Source organism: Python bivittatus, unplaced genomic scaffold (genome assembly GCF_059951505.1).
Source record: "Python bivittatus isolate LINGU-HERP-01145 unplaced genomic scaffold, Pbiv_v1 ctg000410_np1212, whole genome shotgun sequence".
Lineage (NCBI taxonomy): Eukaryota > Metazoa > Chordata > Lepidosauria > Squamata > Pythonidae > Python > Python bivittatus.
Window position 1 is genome coordinate 420,464 of NW_028277067.1, and position 17,118 is coordinate 437,581.

Consider the following 17,118-nt stretch of genomic DNA (forward strand, 5'->3'; position numbering starts at 1 on the left):
TTTTCGCTTTTATTGCTTTTTGTTTTTATTGTTTTTATGATGTTTGGTTTTATACAACTGTTGTGAGCCACCCAGAATTGTATTTCTTAAGAAGGGTGGCCATGTAAATCTTTTAAATAAATTAATTAATTAATAAAATGCCTCTGAACCTGGGCTGAGATAGAAAATTAATTTCCCAACCTTGTTCCTGACAGCATTCCAGTACTGAGATGAAAGGCCTTTCTGTTGCCTACTGGATTCTTTTAAATTGTTATGACAAGGGAATCTGGATGAATGAATTAGCATACAAAAAACATTGAACAGGAGTTTCCTGAAGGCAAAGGAGACCTGCCAAAAAGCACTGGGATGAAGCTGTGGTGGATACAGGATTAAACATGTTGGTACTGCACCAATTGCTTCTAATACATCAGAACTGAAGAAGGCATTTCATTGCATAGGATAGAGGCCTAAGGAAAATTCAGAATGGGCCAAACAGGTATTTTATTGAGATGGACCGTTATTGAAGAGAACATAAGCTAATAATATTAACTGCACTCTGGTTTGCTTTATTCAAGAATCAAACTCTATGAAAAGTAGCCAATTAAACACAGTTAGTACACAATTTAGAAAGTGGCCCATCAATTTTTCAAAAAAATATTTGAAAGCACCAAGTTCAAGCAGAATGGCAGAGCCTCAGGGTGGAATGCTGCAGGTCTGAAATCTCCTCTCCCAGAAGCTCTCTGTGTCTTCACACCCTCCTTCATCTCCTGCTTGGAATAGTGCCTTGATAGCTCTTGCAGTTGCCACCTATCTTCAAGGGAGACTGGTGTCCACCCCCAACCCTGCTGTGTGTGAGAGATAGGATTCTCACAGCATGTGCTGCTTTATCTTTTAAAAAGTAAAAATCCAAAAGGTGAAAGAATTTCAGTTAGCGCAGCCTCCTAGCTGTATAGTATAAAGGTGTGTGACTAGAAGTTTCAGTGCTTGTTCCTTCCTTGAGAAACAGACCAATCTTAGCAGTATAAGCAATCGAGCATTTAAGAACAAAAGTATAAAAGCCCTTATTACCTTTATCTGAAGGTAAATTCAGTTTGAATTGATGAAGAGTAAATTCCAAAGCTGTCCTGATATGATAAAACATATAAAAGAAAATGTCATGCTCCAAACAGACCACAGGGTGGTGCAGGTCTGCTACAAATTGCTCATTCTTTGCCCCAGTCTCCTAAAAAGGAGACCTGTTTCAAATTAATATTACCGATTACCCAAATATTCTATAGATACCAAAAATTGGTATCTTCACACAGTATAATAAAAGGCTGAGGTTATACACTCAATTTCATAATTTGGGCAGAGAAATCAAAACATTACTTGTACTACACAGAAAAATAAATAATAAACTTAGCACAAAGTCCTGAGTAAATATTTTACTTACTTCTGCAGAAATAACTACTACTTTAAATGTCTGGTCCTCTGCTTCAGCTTTTCTGAACAGAACTTTTTCCTGGGATTTCAGCTTTAATCTGAGGCTACTAGAGAGAGAGAATGAATCCAGTTCTTTTCCAGCCTCTGTTCACAATTACCCTAGAGTTCAGCATCTTCTTTCAAAAAGATAGCTTTTCTGTCTGCAGCAGAGGGAAGGCCTGATATCACATAATATTGGAGGTTTTAGGTATCAAGTTATACTTCTTTAGGCAAGAATCAAAGTGTCATTATTTACAACTAAAAATGCAATTAAATAAATATAAGATTATTGTTCTGTAATAGGCAACAAACTATTTAATCTATTCTTTCAGGGTGGCAGAAAAAGTCAGTGAATTATTTTATGTTCATACAAATCAAGAATAAATTGTAAACTTTATTGAGATTTTTTTAAGATAAAATATTAGCAGTTCAACTAAGGAAGCTAAGGAAAAAGACAATGGATTACTATGCTTAAATTTTGAGCAGAAGTTTACTGAAAATCATTAGCTGTGATTAAGCTATTCACAAATATGTTTTTAGTTCTCGAACTTTATTAACAAATATCTGACCCTTCTATCTATCTATCTATCTATCTATCTATCTATCTATCTATCTATCTATCTATCTACCTACCTACCTACCTACCTACCTATATTTGGATAGTTTTTAACAATATACATTGGTTGATATATTTGTATATAAGAAACAGTTTTATTTATATCTTGGTTTTTTACAATAAAAGGAGAAAAATAAGAGTTTACCATAACATGAAAGGCAGTTTTAAAAAAAACATGTTAAGATGAAAATATATTGAAATAACTATTATAAACAGAACTAATTTTTTAAAAGACACTAATTATTTTGTTAAATTTTAGATCTGTAGAACACTTAGAGTCAAGAAAGTACTTGACTTTCCTATGACATTATATTGTCTGTGACAAATCCTAAAAAGCCCTTTTTAGAAACATTTAAAAATATGTTGGAATACAGGTGTTGTGTTTATGAAGCTACTTTTTATAAAATATAGGTCTTATTATGAAAACTGACAGAACATATCTAAGAAGTAAATCAAGAAATAGTTCATTTTAGATAATCTGGAGGTGAGTACAGGTTCTTTCAAATTAACTAGACTGAACTTTAACAAGTCAGACCTAAATTCATATCTGAATAAGTAGTATAATATTGTGCAAACTAAGTCCTTTATTTATGAATTATAAAAATGTATAGAAAAATATACAAAATATTTATTTCAGATATTTCATATTCTATATTCTATTTCTTAAATCAATTTATAATTATACTGATTATGTATGAAATCAGGACCATTTGATCTGTGATAATATTAAAAATGCACAGCCAAATTTATGGCAATGAAAGTTACTTCTTGCATGGCAATTGCAGTGATACATATGATGAAGTTAAAGAATAATTCCATGTGTGAAAGTTTATCTGACAAAGTATATGTGTGTGTAATGGTATGTGGGAATGACCTTGGGAGACTGGGCCCAGAGACGCTATCTTGGGAATGGTCAGATGAGAGACAGCATAGTCCATAGCTGGATAGTAGGTGGGGCAAGAGGCTCAGAAGAGATCCTTCCTAATTTCTTGGGGTGTAAAGGAGATAAGGGGGGAATTGAATTTTTAGATTTGCAAGATTCTGTTAATGTAGCCTTACAATAAAGTAGAATTAGCTCATCTAGTCGTGCTTCCTGTCTGGTCCACCTGGTAAGGCTGACAGTTTGTCCAAATTTTTAAAAAGGAAGGAAGGAAGGAAACACATTTTTAAAAAATCTCTCATCGCAGTCCCACAGTCTCCAACAAATGATTTGGAAATTACAAAGATTCTCCATGTGAAACAGTTAGAAACTTGGAGTAATTCTTGATAGCAGAATGGCTAATCTCCAATGCTGCAATTTCACACACAGTTAAAACTTTAAAGAAGAAGAAGAAAACACTGTCAGAAATGATCTAGAAACAAACAAGGGACTGTCTTGAGTTCCAAACCAGTTGCACAAATTACCAAGAGCAAGAGTTATGAAAAGCTATCATTGTCCAAGAAATGTCCACCTGGAACAAAAAATTATGTAGCCCTTCTTACTGAGAAGTTCCAGTTTCCAGCTGAGGGGTCACATATCTGAATTATCTCCAAAGAGATGCTCAGCATTGTAGCTTATAAGTCCCTTCATCTAGCCCCATTAACTCCTGATATAGGCGCCCACAGTCCTACAACACCTACCTGCATCTGCAAATACTATAATGAAAACAGCAAGGAATGCAAAGAGCAATGCTTCACTAACTGTCCTTCAGGAAACCATAAAGACAAGATTCCTCTTGTACACAACACTCAGGACCCAAGTCTCAGGACTTTGGGAATGACAGAAGTTACTTATTCATAGAAAAAGGTTAGCGGTCTCAAAAGGCAGTAGTAGTTTTGAACAGGAGTCTTGGGGGAACTTTTGATATGGCACTCCACAAATGACAAGGAATGCATAATTTGTCCAGATTAGACAAAACGGCAATTCTAGAGAATATACTTACTTCTCTGAAAGACAGATCCTTTTCAAAAATAGACATGATATGGATCTCAAAAAATAAGACAACTAAAACTGAAATTTTACCAAAAACATTTTCTGATCATAATCTGGTGAGTCTGACTCTTAAAAGGAAATCTGCTACTTTTAGATGGAGACTGAACGAAATGTTATTACAAAAAGAAAGGATAATAAAAGACTAAAAAGAAATTAGTAGAAGCCTCAGAAGAAGAATCAGTCAAGGCTCTAACCAAGCTATGCCAGCAAAGCTGGTAAACAACACAGTGGCCAACAGATTGGAAGTGGTCAATCTACATTCCAGTACTAAAAAAAGGAGACTTAACAGAGTGTACAAACTATCATATAATATCCTTAATTTCACATGCTAGCAAAATAATCCTTAGGATCATCCAATGCAGATTAGAGCCCTACATGGAAAAAGAGATGCCTGACGTTCAAGTTGGCTTTAAAAAAGGCTGAGGGACATGAGACATTATTGTTGATGCATGCTAGATAATTGAGAAAGCAAAAGAATACAAAAAAGAGGTCACTATGTGCTTCACTGATTATAGAAAGTCCTTTGTGTCAATCACATCAAGCTGTGGAAAGTGCTCAGAAAAATGGGAATCCCAGAACATTCCTTGTCCTCAAGACAAACTTATATACAGGTCAGGAAGCCACAGTACAGCGCAGTATAGTACAGTACAGATAGAACATGGTGAAACAGATTGAGTGACAAAGGAGTGTGACAAATCTATACACTATCCTTATTTATCAACCTATCAACTGAATATTAAGGGACGCTAGTTTGGAAGAAGATAAGCATGGTTTTAAAATTGAAGGAAGAAACACCAATAACATGCAGTATGACTAATGACAACAATAACCAATAACATGCAGACCAGACTAATGACAACAGGTAGAACAACCAGCCTTAGAATTGACAATGAAGATATCAGGGTGGTAGATAGCTTCTGCATTGTAGGATCAACCATTAACAGTAAAGAAACAAGCCGTCAAGATATATGGCTCACACTAACACTTGGAAGAGCAGCCATGAAGGCATTGGAAGAAGAGGATGACCAATAGCAAGGTGTCAGCCCTCAGAGATAGTCCAAACCAGGAAACCAAAATCATAAATACTAATAGTACTTTTACTGTAAGGTTACAGTAACAGAATCTTGCAAGTCTGAAAACGCTTCCCCCTCCCTGCCTTTACATTTCAGAGAACTAGGAAGGGTCAATTCTGAGATGCTTACTCAAATTACATTCCTGCTTTGGACTCAGATTTCATTTATCAGACCGTTGTCGAGGCTGCAGCTCTTCCTCCTGTCTCTCAAGGTTATTCTCACAGCCCATTACATAAGATGGATGGATTCAATTACAATGGCAATGAATACACCATTGGAAGCTCTGAAAGACCAGTTAGGGACATATGGAGAAAAAAAATCTCTATAAATTTATCTGTCATCTATCTATCTATCTATCTATCTATCTATCTATCTATCTATCTAAATTTATTAAATAAATAAATAAACAAACAAACAAACAAACAATCAATGTGGTCGCTAAGAGTCCGCAACAATTTGATGGGACATAATTAATTAATTACATATAACATAAACATAGTGGCAAACATATTCAAGATAAAATAATTATTTCAAGCCCAAAGAGGAAAGGACTATGAGACATCCTGATGTAAGAGTGACAATAGACATTGCTGGCTACATGCTATTCATTTCCCTGTTTCAAGAGAAGTGTTGCATTTCAGCCCATTGAAATTCTACATTGTATTTTTTTAAGTACAACCTAACCTCCAAAGTTCTACCTGCCCATTCCCTGGGGAAAGACAGCCAATCAGTTACTTGATGATTGTTGACATCTGCTTACAGAATTTATGTCCAGACAAGTGGGTTTGTTACCAACCCCTACATAGTCAATGAAACAAACAGCATAGCAGATCAGGAAGTGACATAGTGATTTAATTTGTATTGCTACTATCTGGATAGACAATTTGAGAAGAATTGTTCTTTCTTACCAGTTTCTAATTTGGTTCTTAATGCATCACCACAAGCTTAAGAGGCAAGGCACTGTGATTGATATCAATTCCATGTCTTTTTTCTGGATAGTCCCACCTAATCAGCTAAACCCTTCTCTGCATAGCAGTCCCCATCTGAACTGTCAGACATAGTCTTAGATTTGGTGAAATCTGAAACATAGTCTTAGATTTGGTGAAATCTTAGATTTGGTGAAAACTTAGCCACTTAACAATGGCTAAGTTCAGGCAACAAAACCAAAAAAAAAAAAAAAGATTGATATAGTATGCTACTTGCCACTGTCTGATCTCTTCTCGCTATGGGTACGATGGACCTCATACTACAATCCAACTTGGAATATTGGTGACATTTCCTAGAGCTAAAGTCTACCATGGGATGTGGGAGGTGGAAGCATTCAACCCAACTATGCAGACATGCAGAAGTAGATTCTTCAAAATTTTGACTTTCTATAGCTGACGCTTAGCTTTGAAAACAAATTGCTAACCAAGTTCTTGTGAGCCATGGCTTCAATTAAGCTCTGTTTCTTCCACAAGCTTAGTTCCTCCCCTTCTTATATCATGGGAACAGCATTACCTTGGGCAGCACTTGAGGTGGGTCTTCTTATTCTTCCTACCAAGCAAAAGTTCTCTCCTTCCATGTCTTACTGACCTTGAACAGTAAATCTTTAACATGCACTCAAGGTGCTTGCGTGTCTTTCCAACACACCCTGGCTCAGCCCTGCCTTTGGGCTTTGCATTCCTGCCAAAATCACCTTCTCCATCTGCCCTTGTTCTCTTTGACTGAAATTCTAATTCTTAATTAAACAACCTGCCTCATGAGGAAACAGCCGATAGAGGATAAGATAAGGGGGCTCTCAACCATCTTTTCTTTCAATCCTGTCTGCCCCTCCTATTTTGAGACTTCCACATTATTTCTTTTCAGTCTCCCAGTCTTGGATACAGGGTGGTATTCCTCTATTTTTAACCTTCCAGGTACATTTACTAAATATTTGCTAAACCCGCAGCCACTTAGTATGAAATTCAGCTCCACAGCTGCACTACTCCTGTCCCTTTGCTTTTGAGTCCTTGCTTCATCTGCAGTCAGGTAGACTCCAAAGCCTCTTCCCTCTTACCCACAAGCACACACACACGCTTTGAACTTCTCCTGCAAAAGCAGCACTGTTCTTTTCCTCCTGCACACTGACACTCAACCAAGTAGGAATGATCTCACGCTGGATAGCAGGTGGGAGAGATGAGTCGGATTTTAACCTATTTTTCATATATGATTGATAGCCTTATATTTAATTATTGTGCTTATTCTGTTTTTAACCTATTTCAGACTGAAGAGATGTGGAAGCTTTTGTATTGGGAAACAGGTGTGATTCCAGTTACAAACCACATTTCTCCCCCTAGCTGTGTGATGAAAGCAGTTTTCGTTGGGGTGGAGTATTGGCAAAGAGCTTTTCTGCCCTTTGGGGGTAAGGCTATTAAAAACTCCTCTACCAAACCACCTTCCGGATACATCTGAAGAATTGGCCACCAAGAGGGCTGCAAAACAATGAAGCAGGCCCCATCTAGCCTCAGGACAGCCTATTCTGTGCGATGAAGTCACATCTACAGCTGTGGTTGTTGATTACATTGCAAGAGGAGTAGAAAAGGGCCGTGGTGGAAGAGATACAGCTGACACTCTTATCAGCAAGCTGCACACCCTGCTTGGGGAGGGAAGAAAGACAGGACAACTTTGTGAACCTCTTCAGTTCCTTTCAACCTCTTGATAAGTTACAGGATGATTCCAGATGAAGCCTGAAGTATTCTTCCAACACACCTTTCCACAAAATAATCCCTAAGAAGCTAAAACTGGGGTAGTTAATTTTATAAAAATATACAATTAGAGATCAAACACAAACTGGAGGAGGTATACAATGGCTTTTGATTAGTAGTGCTGGGAGCTGTCCATCTGCAAGGATCTAAGACCAAATGGTTCAGTCATCTGGAGAAAGTTTGTCCTTTCCATTTAGGAGGCACAAGGAATCCTTGTGTAGGATCCACATGTGTACATGTAGCCCTCATTTAGCGACTGCCTCATTTAGCAATTATTCCCAGTTAAAACCAATCCTCACATTTACGACCTTTGCAGGTCTGTAAAGCAAAGGAAAGCTGAAGTAAGATCATAAGCACAGTCACAGTTTCACTTAGTGACCACTTTGCTTAACAACCAAGTTGCAGGTCCCAGTTGTGGTTGGTAAATGAGGACGTACCTGTATAGGAATTCCTCTGTGTGAAAATCTCTCTTCTGTTTTGTAAAAGAACCAAGAACAGGAATATTCCAGCCAGAAGTAGCAGTCTGGAGCTGGTTTTGGAAGAAGCTACAGTATATTGGCTAATTTGTCAGCCACCAAATAAAGAATTAAGAGCCACTCTAGTGTGCAGAAAATTGCAGGAACCAAAGGAAAAAACATGGCATATTAAAGCTGTTCCAATTATTACAAGATCAACTTGAAGACCCAATAACCAAAGTTGTTTATGAAACACCTTTCTGAGTCAAATAATCTAACAGGTATAGTACCCCATTTATTGCAATGATATTGTATGTCCAAACCTTTTATTTTTTTGCTGCTTTATTTTTTTCAGGGCTCAGCTTATTCTGGATTTGAGCATTTTGATTTAGTTCAGAAGTGTTTGCTTTTTTAAACATATTACATTTCATTTAGGGACATTTTATAGAAGGGGCATTAGTGAACCTCTTGTGGGGTGTTTGCTGTGGGTACATGCAGAGTTAAAAATGATGTGTTATAGTAAGAGGTTATTTTCAACAAGTAATATTCACATTTCTCCTTGCACTGAAGTATATTTCATTGGGAAAAAGTTATCTTAGGTCCTGGCTTATTCTTCCACAAATAAAAGAGCATCTTCTATTTGTGGACACATCTTTGATCCCATCTAGGACTCTAGTGGCAGAAGGTGAGAAAAATATTTTTGCCAATTATACCCTTGCTCCCCACCACCACTAGACCACTTAATCCTTTGGCACAAATTCTTAGGGGACACAGAGTGCTAAAAGGGAAAAGATAGGACCAGCTAACATTTCCTTCCCCTTTCAACCTCAGAAGTATCTTACTACAAGGATTTGTCTTGTATGATTTGTGAATTGTGCCTGTGCATTTTAAACTGGCCCACCAATAAATAGATCTTAAGATAAACCAAATCCGTACCTTTAAACATTTGCTTTCCCTCCCACAACTGATAGAATTGTCAAAAGTCAGAAAAAAAATGTTTTTCTGGATAAAAATGACCCACATTGACCCACAAGCACTTGAACTTGAGACCACACCATTTGAAATCAATTTAAATATGTATTTCCAAAAGGAAAGGCTGTGGAATTTATTTTTTGAAACCATTGATGTATTAATTAAATTAGTGTGCTTGCTAATTTTACCATTTTATTATTGCAGTACTGTCTCTCTGTGTGACCCAGGTTTCCCATTGCCAGATCAGTCCAGTACTAGAGAAGCAAATACATGGATAGTTGTGATGTATATGAGGATGCTGAGTCACAGTGTGCTACAGAGGACAAAAAGCTCTGTTATGCAATAGTTACAGGAATCAAGGGTGACACTACATTTTCTACCAACTCTGTGTAGCTGTGTTAATTCCTTCCGCACTTGGTTAATACTTTCTTAATCTCTTTATGCCTCTGGCATCACTTTAAATTGGGAAATCCGACTTCCTTGTAAAGAAATAAATGTTGTGTCCTCCTGGGCAGGGATTTATTTTATGTTATTACTGTATTATTGTCCATTGCGCTATTACTGTATTTTTAAACATTCTTATCCTGTCTTATATTTGCAGAGTTCAGTGCTATTAAAATATGTAGATATACTTGCCAGTTTACAACCTAATACTAAATATTCAGATCTGAAATAGCAGCAGAAAACAGTGATATAATGGCAACCAAAATATCCCCCCATCCTGCCTCCCCTGGAAAAAAAAACTAGACTATTTGAAAAGCATCTTAAAATAACAAGCATGCCTCCCAAAACTAGATTAAAATTAATGACAAAATGATTGAGACAGGGCCTCACTTCAATTAAGTCCCAAGATACTCAAGGATTTTCCTTTTAATCTCAATTTCCAGTATCTCAGAGATTGTTGGAATGTCCAAGAGGGCCTCTAAAGATTATCTCAATCATTTTGCAGTCCTGTATGGGAGAAAGAGACTCCTTCAGGTGTTTGCGCTGAAACCCATTCACTTTTTTAAATGTCATCACCACGAGCTTTTTGAGCTGAGCCCAGAAACAACTTGGTCCCAGTGTAACTGTTTCACCAAGGGAGTTGTATGCTACCTCCATTGTTAATGGGCTGTTGCAAACTAGGACATTTGTAGCGTCCATATATTTTTCAGAGGCAACTTCATGTAAAGTGTATTACCCTAATCCAGACTTGATGTAACTGGGCTTTACAAATGTGTATTTTCCAAAAGTGAATATAATTAATGCAACAGGAGTATAGTTAATGCCAGAAGTGCCTGAATTATAAATATTGTTAAGGCATTGCTGGCCACCCCAAACTATGTTTCTGTATTTTCAAGAGGTAAGGGATGTTACTGAAAAAGCCTAACTTCATGAAAACAATGTAATTATCTGAAACTGGGAGACAAATTTGCATCTATGTATGAAGACTTCCACATGAGGTGAATCCCTCCACAATCAGGTTTTATCTCACATGGAAGCATTCTCATGTAGACGCTAAATAGAATAGGAACATGTGAGCTACCCAGAGTCCCACTGGAAGTCGGGCAGCATACAGGGGGAGGGAGGGAGGGAGGGAGGGAGGGAGTAACTCTGAGGAATGCCAGTGATCAAGATGTTGATGAAATATTCGATGGGAAATATCATCTTGTAAAGTCAACCCTCTAGGAAGAAGCCACCATAACATCATATCCCATGTCTATTCTTGAAAGTCAGTCAACCGTATGGAAAGCCAGAGAAGTCCACAAGTGGATAGTGATACATTCTACCTGTTCATCCACCAAAGTTGTCTAGATCCCAAAATTGAGTCTGAAGCCATCTCTTTCATCTACAAAAAAGTTGGATATGCAAAGCTTCCTTTAGCAACTTGCCCAAGAATGGCATATTAGAAACTAGTTCAATGTTTTCCTGTTAGATAGGATTAAGGAAAGTAGGTGTGTGTGTTTGTGTGTGTGTGTGTGAAGCCCCTTTCAAATTTGTATAATTGCATTTTCTGCAGGAGGATTTGTATCATCCCCACTATTCAGACAGACAATCCCGCTCTGACTATTCTTATTAGCCAGAATGTATAAAGGTCAAGTACAGACACAAGTAGTCCTTGATTTATGACCATTCGTTTAATGACCATTCGAGGGTACAACAGCACTGAAAAAAATGATTTACGATCGGTCCTCACACTTACGACCGTCACAGCATCCCTATGGTCACGTGATTAAAATCCAGATGCTTGGCAACCAGCACATATTTATTTATTTTTATTTTATTTCTTAAATTTCTCACCTGCCCATCCCCCCCAATGAGGGAACTCTGGGCAACTCACACCGAACATTAAAAACATAAATATATATAAATACATAAAACATCAATTTAAAAAACATTTCTAAAAAAGGGAAAGGCGAGTCCAAGAAAATGAAAAATCTGAGGCTGAAGACAGGAGGCCTCTATGGGGCTAGCCATCCCCAAGCTTGAGGTATTCCCTCCCCACCCCAGGCCAAGTGGCAGAACCAGGTGTTCAAAGCCCTATGGAAGGCCAGGAGTGAGGGGGCCAATCGCACCTCTGGGGGCAGAATGTTCTAAAGAGCGGGGGCTACCGCAGAGAAGGCCCGCCTTCTGGACCCCACTAATCAAAGTTCTTTTACTGAGGGGGTCCGAAGCATGCCCTCTCTATGTGATCGGGTGGGACGGGTTGAAGTCATAGGGGAAAGGCGGTCCCTTAGGTAACCTGGTCCCATGCCATGTAGGGCTTTAAAGGCGATAACCAACACCTTGAATTGGACCCAGAAGCAAACTGGTACCCAATGCAGCTCCCAGAGCAGTGGTGTTACATGGGCCCTCCTTGGGGCTCCAAAAACAGCCCGCACAGCTGCATTCTGGACCAGCTGTAGCTTCCAGATATTCTTCAAGGGTAGCCCCATGTAGAGCGCATTGCAGTAGTCTATCTAGGAGATAACAAGGGCATGAGTGACTGTTCAAAGGGCATCCCGATCCAGGAAAGGGTGTAACTGATGCACAACCCGAAGTTGTGCAAAGGCCCTCCTTGCCACGGCTGCCACCTGCTCTTCAAGTAGGAGCCGTGAGTCTAGGAGGACCCCCAGATTACGCACTGGGTCTGTCTGGGGCAGTGCCACCCCATTCAGCACCAAAGATGACAAAGTCCTAGATACAGAGGAGCCATTAACCCACAGCCACTCCGTCTTACCAGGGTTCAGCCGAAGCCTGTTGTTCCCCATCCAGACCCTTACAGCCTCCAGGCACCATGAAAGGGCAGCCACAGCATCACTTACTTCACCTGGGATGGAGATATATAACTGCGTATCATCAGCATACTGATGATACCTCATTCCATGATGACAATGATCTCACCCAGTGGTTTCATGTAGATGGGTGAGATGTATAACTGCGTATCATCAGCATATTGATGATATCTCATCCCATGATGACAGATTATCTCACCCAGCGGTTTCATGTAGATTTATCATGGTTGCAGCATCCCAGTGTGATGTAATTGCCATTTTCAACCTTCCCAGGGGGCTTCTGACAGCAAAGTCAATGGGGAGAGCTGGATTCACTTAACAACTGTATGATTTGCTTAATGACTGCAGTGATTCACTTAACGACCATAGCAAAAAAGGTCGTAAAATTGGGTGTGACTCACTTAATGCCCGCATTGCTTAGCGACAGAAGTTCTGGTCCCAATTATGGTCATAAGTCAAGGACTACCTGAATAGTTGACCTTATGTCTTCAAAAAACGTCTACATCCCCAAGTTTATTTGACTGGACAAGCAGAGGCCACACATAAATCAGCTGTTACTGTTTCTTTTTTAAAAAATATTTATATTTATTAAGAATTTTTCATAGAATAAAAAATAAATTCAAAGGAAAAAAGGCAAGAAAGAAAAAAGTCCAAGAAATGAAAAAGGAACTAAAGTTAAGAAACAGGACTTCCAAACTTCTTTTCAACAGATAGTTACAATCTTATAGTCCCTCCTCCCTCTCAGATATTATACAAGTCCCTTCAGCCCCTCACTTAATCCAGTCTTTCTTAATCTTCAAACCCATAAATCATCCTGTCATTTCTTTCTTCTTTCAGCAAAAAGTCAAATCAGCTACTTCTGTTTTGACTGCAGTGCAAGGTGCCGTTTCTTCGTTATTAAGTAAACTGCAGTTGCAAATGAGGCCCTCTCCTTGGGCTTACTGGCCAAAGTTTATTACTCTGTTTATATAAGTTAAATATTGAGCACCACTAATGAGGGAAGGGCATTTTTCCTGTTCAATGCGCTGAACGAAAAACCTCCAGCCTCTGGCCTTTCATCCTGCATATGTAAAGATGAGGAATCTCCATTTCCCATGAAGTAAATATGCTCTTCACTTACATAAGGAAAGTTCACATCTTCTAGGCCTGTTACTTGTTGGAAACCAGTTCTAGGACTGAACTCAAATTAAGCCCAGAAGGTATTTATTAGTATATGTTACCACCATGTTTCCAGTCCGATACAGTGCCAGTCCCATTTTAACAGGCAAATGGGATGGGCCCCTTACCTTGAGCCTGTGTCTGCACTTCAACAGATTGACTCCTGTTCAGTTCTGGGGTCTGAGGAAAGGGAACCTGGATTTTTTTTCTGCCTGTGGCTTTCTGGCATCCTCTCCAGAAGAGAGGGCAGGGAAACTATGGGGGCATATAGAAATACAAAATAGCTTAGGCAGTAGTTCAGTTTCTCAACTTTGGCAACTTTAAGATGTGTGGACTTCAACTCCCAGAATTCTGCAGTAGTTCTCAAAGGAATCTTCTCTACTTATACATACGTTAACTAGACAAGATATTAAAAATCTATAAGCTCCTTGTATTATCTTTAAGTATATAGTATACATCGATTTTCTCCATGACGATCTATCCCTAACCTGTTTTTTCAGGTCTCCCAATGGTGCACTCATCACCACTATAACTGAATCTGTCCACCTTACTGCTGGTCGTCCTCTTCTTCTCTTTCCTTCCACTTTTTCTAGCATTAGAGCTTTCTCCAGAGAGCTAGGTCTTCACATAATGTATCTGAAGTAGGATAATTTGAGCCTGGTCATTTGTGCCTCAAGTGAGAATTCTGGGTTTATTTGTTCAATGATCCATTGGTTTGTTTTCCCAGTTGTCCATGGCATTCTCGGGAGTCTTCTCCAACACTAACTAAATAATTAAATAAATATTCAATACAGGTTACTAAAACTGCAGCCAAACCTAGTTCAAATGAAAGTGAAAAACTTTGCAGATTGGCAGGTCAAATAGCTTTGACAAAGTTTTGTAAAGCACTTTAAAGTCATCACAGTGAGGGTGAGGCAGAATAATTTAGGAGGGATTTCTGTTCTGCATCTCAGCCAAATACACTGACAAGAAAGAAGGCCTTAGCAAGTAGACAGTTAGGATGACACATATTTTCTTTTGAAACCATTAAGCCCCTAGAGCCAGCATTTTATACTGGGTTTGGAAATTCATTGGATGCCAGTGGAGCTGTTCTACTAAAGGGGGGTTATATTTCTAAAACTGCCTTTGGTTAATAGTTTAGCTACAGTGTTCTGGATCAGCTAAAATTTCTAAACACAGTTCAAAGGCAGTCCCCTGCAGTTCACTGCAGTATTCCAGCTGATAAATAACTGAGCAATGGGTCACCAGGGCCAGAGTTCTTTCTCCAGAAACCACCCAAGCCTGTGGACTGCACATACTCCTCGCCTGCTGTGGTATCCTATCCACATTTTTCTCTGCTGTCCAACTTATTAAACATGAGCTGGGAAGTGGAGATTTGGACTGCTGTTTCTTAGCAGCTATTAGCAATGGGAAAACAATTGTCTTGATCTTCACTACCCTTGTCCCATCCTGTCTCTTCCTTGCCGTAACTGTTGCAAGGTCTGCCCATCCATGTAGCCTCCAAAGGTTTTTGCTACCATGAATGTGATCTTTTATCTACCACTGATACAGATGTTAACTAACCTGTGACATAGAATGGAGACTACTGGCCTTATGTTCCCAACATGCTGTCTGTGAATGTGACCACATCTGGCAACACCTCCTCCTTTAGCACCTTTCCGGTCTCCCACCCCACTTGATTTTTCTGGTTTTTAGAGTCTCCAACAGAAGAGAATATCTGTAGCTCAGGGTTGAACTGCGGAGTTCTTAGTACTCTTTGGGCTTGATTGTTTGCTTTTAAAGTCTTTTAATTTTTTTTTTAAATGAGAAGCTAGCATCTGCAAAGGAAAGCAACAACCTCAGGAACAATCTGTATTTCCAGTAATGCCTCTGGGCTCAACATACATTGTGGAAGCATTCTTAGAAAATAGAACTGTGAATGGCTGCAGGGCAGTTTTCTTTGGAAGTACACCAATGTGCACAGAAAAGAAGGTAAGTGGTAGAAAGAATCCAAGAGGGATAAAAAAAAAAAATTGGTGGAGATCCATCTTAGCAGTTGATCTTCTGATAAATAGGTTTATAGCCAGACATTTTGTGAGGATGCTCATAACAAACAAAGAACAAATATTCTAGGTGTATCCACTGGCCCAAAAGCATAATGGTCAAAGTTGTATAAAGGAGTCTCTTGAAATTATTGTCCAGAGTGAACTCAGCAAGGAGTGCTAGGAATCATAACAAAATATCTCCCTGAGTCTTATACCAGGCAGGCTGTCAAAATGTTATAACTGTTGATAGCATCAAAGCTGCTGAAAAGTCTAGCATAACCAACAGGGGCACTTTTCTGTCCTCCATTATTCATGCTAGATTGTTTGCCAAGATAAGTCGTCGTTAGAGTTAAATCTAATGTGGCTGCATCAGTCATGGTATCCAGGTTGGAACAAATGTGAACAAGATACAGTGGTAACTCGTTACGAACGCCCCTACTTACGAATTTTTCAAGATACGACCAGCTCCGGCCCCAAAAATTTACCTCGACTTACGAACCGGATCCGCGGCCATTTTCCGCCCGTTCCACATGGTCCGTGGCCATTTTTCCGCCCGTTCCACATGGTCCGCGGCCATTTTTCCACCCATTCCACGTGGTCCGCGGCCGTTTTTCCACCCTGCCACGTGGTCAGCAGCCATTTCCCACCCCTGACACGTGGTCCGCAGCCATTTTTCCACCCCTGGCACGTGGTCCGCAGCCATTTTTCCACCCTGCCGCATGGTCCGCGGCCGTTTTCCCCCCTGACGCGTGGTCCACGGACGCCGGAACGGATTAACGGTAATTACATTGAACCTTATGGGAAAATTTGCCTCGTGTTGCGACCAATTCGAGTTGCAACCAGAGTCACAGAACGGATTAAATTCGTAACTCGAGGTTCCACTGTACCTGCAAATCTATTTCACTGTGGTGTGATTTAAACTATCTAACATGGAAAAATGTAATAGTAAAAGCTTGCCCCTAATTGAATTTCTACCTGCTACATGATCAGAAGAGGCACAGAGCCGCTGTCTAAAAAGATGGGGTAACTTGAGACAACGTATGTATAGAGTTAATTTCTGTAGCTCCTGAAAAGCCACGTCTCGGCCTCATTAATCTGGAACTTATAGAATTTCTAAAGGATATGTAATTTAGGCAAGCTTGAGCCCAAAAAGAAAAGGAAAGAAGGAAGAGGAAATAGATTTTATTTTCTTAAAACAATTTTCACTGTTGTTAAACTAAATGAGGATGATTCTTCATTTTTCTATGAAAACAGCTTTCCCTACATACTGCCGATATACCAGCCACTTATGAGCATCTGCTTGCAGTTTGTGGCTGCCCAGGATCCACATATCTGAGACTTAAAAAATAAAAATTGTGCCATGTCAAGTATCATAGTACATCATAGGTTTGGGGTGGGCCCAAACCAGATAGCCTTTTTCCTAGCATC

At 39.2% G+C, this 17,118-nt stretch overlaps 1 long non-coding RNA gene across 1 annotated transcript; it reads right to left on the reverse strand.

The window, feature by feature from the left end:
* Nucleotides 1-254: 254 nt before the first annotated feature.
* LOC112542433 (uncharacterized) lies at nt 255-2,086 on the reverse strand. The gene is made up of 3 exons (XR_003086192.2): nt 1,412-2,086; nt 1,048-1,103; nt 255-824 (listed from the first exon to the last, which is right to left on the reverse strand). It is a non-coding gene; the product is annotated as an uncharacterized LOC112542433 (long non-coding RNA).
* Between the last annotated feature and the right edge of the window lie 15,032 nt (nt 2,087-17,118).